This window comes from Limanda limanda, chromosome 2 (genome assembly GCF_963576545.1).
Source record: "Limanda limanda chromosome 2, fLimLim1.1, whole genome shotgun sequence".
NCBI lineage: Eukaryota > Metazoa > Chordata > Actinopteri > Pleuronectiformes > Pleuronectidae > Limanda > Limanda limanda.
This window is the reverse complement of record NC_083637.1, coordinates 21,957,262-21,963,261: the sequence shown is the minus strand read 5'-3', so window position 1 is coordinate 21,963,261 and position 6,000 is coordinate 21,957,262.

Sequence of the window (6,000 nt, the reverse complement as noted above, 5' to 3'; positions counted from 1 at the left end):
TTATTTTAGTTTTCACCATGTCATGTAGTTTGATTAATGATTGTGCCAATGAACTCAAAGAATCTCCCTCTATAATAACAAAAATCCCCCAAAATGTGAATAACTTCCCTGTCTTGTGAATCCTCCGTCTCCCAGATCACCATCTTCACCTTCTGCCAATACAAACTAGCTCTGGATTAATGAATGATGCCTTCCAGATGCCATATTCAGGCATGGCAGCCCAAAATGACGGAATCGTCAGAATAGGTTGAACAATATATCTTGAATGATTGCACGAAAGTGACAGATTTATGAGATCAATACTCCATTACGTATTTACCACACACACACATCTCTGTCTCTGCACATGCACCAGACTCACTGCATATTTCTCCAACAAAGAATGCACTGTTGTAGTGACTGTAGCCAGGACACTAACATCTCATTCAGAGTGACATCTCCGTCCACTGTTCCCAGCCTAATCTGGCCCGCCCTCGAATTCATCAACGTGCTTTATGTGTGGTAGCAGCAGGCTATGTCTAACGCTGTCTGCCGTCTAGTCCCAGTGACGGCTTGTGCTCAGACTTATGGATCTACCAGCTGTTTACAAGTGGCTCTCAAGGCGTCCACTGAGGACTGAGACAGCACTGGGGGAAGCACCAGCGATCTTTATTTTGGTTTAATGGCCTCCTGTGGCCGAATGAAATCCCCTTCAGACCAACCTGACCCCTCCCCTCACGTCCATTCAATATCTGAGAGATTGTCTGATAATTTCTCTGTTTATGTCCTGTGTTCTCTAAAAGTTACTTTGTTGTAAAACCTGTATTGTTGAGGGCACTTTATAAATACATTTGAGGTGAATCAGTTTATGTTCACGCGCACACAAACACACACACACACACACACACACACACACACATGCAGCGGATACTGATCTCATGATACAACAACATACACATAATCACTTTCTGTACAAGCACAATGTTCGTTTTGTTTCTATAAAGCTTCATGTTGTTTATTTATTTAGAGAGGTTTTTAATTTAGATCTGAAGATTGTGTGGGTTGCTTACGAGACCTCTGAAATATAAATATATATATTTCAGGTCAGAAATAAAAACTTGAAATATGTACCTGAAGTATATACAGTATGAACTAAACTAACTAAAGATCATTTATGACTTTCATAAAATCTCCATCAGTAGGTGGCAGCGTGAAAAATGCACACTGGTGCCACAGGTAAAAAAAATAAAACATGTGTTCCACATGTTGACATTGATCTGTTTTTGTGCCACAGATTCAGTAATTTTGTGCAAGTGTGCCATTTTCCCTATTAACTATCTGTAATTGTAGTTTAATAGATGGGATTCAAAAACAGATCAAATGCACCTGTTTTGACTGGAATTTGCTCATTTGTTTACAAACAAAAATTATGAGGATATTCATAATGAAAGAAGTCCTTCTGAACATAGTGGCTTCATGTTTGTTATCGACAGTCCAATCTATAGATTTTAACCACGTGGTTATTATGTCACAGTGACAATGAAGGTCCCTCAGTCCTTTATTTCCTTAACATAACAGCAAGATCATTTTTTAAACCACACTATTGTTCTGTAGCTTGGGGCATTGGATCAGAAAACATTTAAACCTGCTTTAATTCTGCTGTTTTTCCTCTTTCTTCTTATAAAAACCATGTGAAATAAAGATGCTGCAAAATAATGCTTAGGTTCCTCTCATCAGATCGTTATCAGAGATTTTATTAAGACAAATTTCCTAGTTTGATCCAGGACTGTAACACATAGTTTGATAACAAGTGCAATGATGACTGTTTGAAAACTGAGACTAAGAACATATAAAAAAATCACATCACATTGAAATTGTTAACTTTTGCCAACAATAACCCTGCTGGGCCGCTGTCTTCCTGTTGCTCTAAATCCATACACTCCTCATCCAAACCTCTCACCAGCTCGTTCCCAGTGCAGCCTGATGTTCAGCAGGGGACTGGTGTGTGGATTTGAAGTCTCAGCAGGATACTGAGAGATCAGCCTGCGTTTGTCTGTGTTCACATCTATTATAAGTCTGCTCACGGCTCCCTCAGGGACAGTTTTGCAGGGGAAAGCTAAACTATGCCACCCAAGGTGGTTCCAGGACCTCTGGCCTATGTGACATCGCTCTGTGGCTGTCAAATCGTGTGACCTGTCTCTCCACAGGAGGGAGTCACGGCTCGGTTCAAATCCAATGTGGCGTTTTATTGCACTTTCCCACCCGTGGTGAACACTTTGAATTATTTGTCTACGATTGCTGCAAATTCATAAACTCACGACCTGAAACTTACACCATGCATTAGTGTGTGTATGCACATGTTTGCATACATATACTGTTCTATGAGAGTGTGTTCAAGTATTTTTCTATTTTTTAATGTGTCCTTGTGGTCAGCGAACATTTCTCATGAGAAGTGTTGTGAATCAAGTTTGACCAGAACAGGCAGCGGTCAATGTATTTTACTTAATAAAACTGTCAAACCATCTGTCTTGAGAAAACTTCCTGAAAGTCTCTGATATTTACTTGTTATGAGAAAACTTCTCTTCTGACTGATGGAGGGGAAAAGCTGAGTTCTTATTTATAGCGAACATTTCTTGGATGCCATGTAAGGAGGTGCCTCTGCATTGTTGCTGTATAGACAACAGTGTAGCCAGTGAACATTTAGATGGAGTTTGAACCCTGTGTGGCTCCGCCCTGTAGCCTTACAGACTATTGTACATTGACCATGTACAGTATTAATCTCACAACAACAAACTTGAGCTAGTTTGACTTCACAATGCTTTCTTCTATTACCTCCAAATTCGTATTGTATTGTTCTCACCCCTGTCCATTTGTGTGTGTGTCAGCAGAATTATGCTGAGCAGATTTCCATAAAAATGGTGTTAGGATGAGACATTGGCGAAGATAGAAACCAGCACATTTAGGATTTTTAAATCACTTATTTAACATTGGGCTTTTTTTTTTAACATTTTCACCAATTTCCCAGCTAATAATTCATGGATCTAGATGACAATAAAAATGGATGTAGGGGATTTATGTTAATGTGCTTTCATCAGGGGGATGTAGGCACTTGGAGGTGTGTGCTCAGCTGAGAGAGTGAATCTAGTGTGCTGTTGTTATTTGTTTATTAGTGAGTTTGATTCATCTTTGGCTAGCATGTGACATTCTGCTTCATTCTCACATTGTTGGTGGTAGATGACAAACCTGTATCTATGATGGTGAGACATTTCAGAAAATGGAGTCGACTATTTTTAGTATGTGCTGTTTAACCCCATCAATAGAAATTCCACAGGACCGGCAGGGGCTGAAATACAGTTGGGAGGTTGAAACTTGGCCACATAAATTGCATGGTTTCTCATGATGCAGAACTGGGATGAACCCTCCGGGCCCCGTATCACACTGGACAAAGTTGGACTTTTTAGCTTCTGTAAATGATGAAAACTGGAATGGTCATTAAACCCAAATTAAATGTTTAGCCTTTACCGGACAATTCCATATCCAATTCCATATCCAGAGAGTTTATGATTTTTCTCAGTGTTTTGTCACTGACGACTGATAATAAATACAACTCAACAACAGCCATAAATAAGTCGCTCGAAAAAATGACTGATAAATAATCTGTGAACCCGTCACATCATTCATTTCAGAACACACCTGGAACCTGCCATATATGTTATAATAGATGTGTGTTAGGAGCATTGCTGATGAGGGAATGGAAACGTGTCAGAGTGTTTTCCATCCACATGTCTCGGGCCAGTCTGCTGATTTGAACTGGTGACCCCCCCTTTACGAGCCTGGATCTGTAGACGTAGATGCTGCTGTTGCCCTGCTTGGACGAACCCAGAATAAAGCTGTGATACATGAGGAATCAATATAAATGTGAGACATTAACATCGCATTGATATTTACATCATATGCTTTAATTTTACATTGGAATAAGTGATGAAGATATGTGTGAGGTCTCTGCAAAAACTTTGAGCCGTGAGAAAATCTCTCTTTTGCTGAATTTTACGCCTTTTAATGGCTTAGATTTGAAATGATTAAATAACTGTTCAGCTGCTGTTTCTCTCCAGTGGAGGTTTGCTGTGTGTGTCGGTCACTTCTCTGGAGTGTGTGTCGACACCGTGTTTTCAACATCACACCTACAAAATGAGGCCCTGTGAGACAGAAACTTATGAAACACATATGAGGATTTCACGATGTCCCTTTTCCCCCAAGTAAAGCAAGTTTACAATCTGGACTCCGCACTCGGTTTGAGAAAAAAACGTAACCTCTCGAGGGTCAGCCAGGAAAGTCCAGTTTGATATACTGTGATGTCTCACTGCAATAACCACTGGAAGGAAAATATCGGGAGCTTGTTTGCGTTCTGCTTTGGGTCAAGGCCTAAAAAAAAAAAAAAAAAAAAAAGGTCATTACCTTGCTCAGATTGCTGGTTTAACAGGGACGAACACATTTGGTCACATTATCACTCGTGTACCTCGGCATCAATCCAAATCTAACTTGAGACCAAACAACTACAAGCTTTACCTTATGTTTCAAAATAATATAAAAATTGAATAAATAGAGGATATTTTTAGAGGGGAATTTGAATTGGCAGACTGCATTTATTGTTGTACTAAAGCTTTTATTACTTCTCTTCAAAATATTAAATGAAAAATATAGAAAACATATGTTTCCATCGCAGATTTATTTTTGCCAGATTTAGTATGAAAATGGTGGAATATTTTAGTGGTGGACCTCTTTGAATGTCAAACATATATTTCTCTATCTTGCTAAATAAAAAATATGTCCATATATACTTTGTGTGTTTTCAGGCATGAACTCCAGAAATTGTCTGGAAAATTGGATCAGACATGAGCCAGTAGACATTTCCCGACATTTAACATGGAGGCTGGCAGGAAAAGTTCAGGAAAGTGTCCAAAGCAACTGCCTGGGACCTTTGTGATCTCACATCCAGGGCTCCCTCCAGAAGATTTCAGGACAAGCAGCTTATGTGTGATGGAGAGTTTCGTTCAGCACAAAGAAGAAGCTTCAAACCATCTCCCGTCATCAGAAAGTGTTTCAAATGTGTCAGAAGCTCAGCAGAAGACACAGCAGTAGCCGGTGAATGCAATAATATACAGAGAAGAATGGTAAACAGTGACGGGGCGAGAGAGAGCAGCAGCTGTAATGAGTGTTTGTTTCAGAACTCAGAGCACGTTATGGTGTGCTTCAGAGAAATGCTGGCGGATTTGCCTGAACTGTGCTCTCTTTGGTTCATCTGACTTCAGAGAATTGTAACTTTCAAAGGTCTTGTGTTTGGAATTTCACAATAAAAAACTTTTGTTTTCAGAAGTAAAATCTGTTTTTCAATCTTCAGTCGTGGTCTCAGGCAGATTTTTTATCTTCGTCTTGATTTAAGGCAAATCTAATTACTCTCAGTTGTTCTTTTCTCATCAGATAATAAAATATGACGAGATATAAATTCTGGGTGGCGTCTGGTTCAGTTCATGCTGACGTATTTGTCATACTTTCACAAGTAAAAATTCATAATCTTAAGTTAAGTCAGTTAAGTTAAGTTTTTCCCCCATGGATTTTTTTTTCTGCTAAATTGCCTATTTTGTTTATATAGCTTGTTCACTTTAAGTTGACCAAACTTTATTCTACTGTATGTTACCATAATTAAAGTAATTTGTCAGTGTAGTAATGTAGAAATACAGTGAAAAGTAGCACAAAAGTGTTTTGGCCGTGGAGATCATGTGGAGATCAGAATCCAGGTCGCAGGTTCACCAGCTCATCAGAAGTAATGGGAAGCTCCTGGGATCTCTCTCAGCTGGTGGCTGTCAGCTGAGGCTGGGACGGTTTAGAAGGAGGTTTAATTTCCTTGTTCAGTGTCTTGTTTGCTGTCAGAGGGTCAACACCTTCAGTGGCTCCTCTGAGTTTGTGTTGTTCGCTTTGTGTTGTTGGTTTTGCTTATTCTAAGAGTTTTTCAAGTGCCCATTT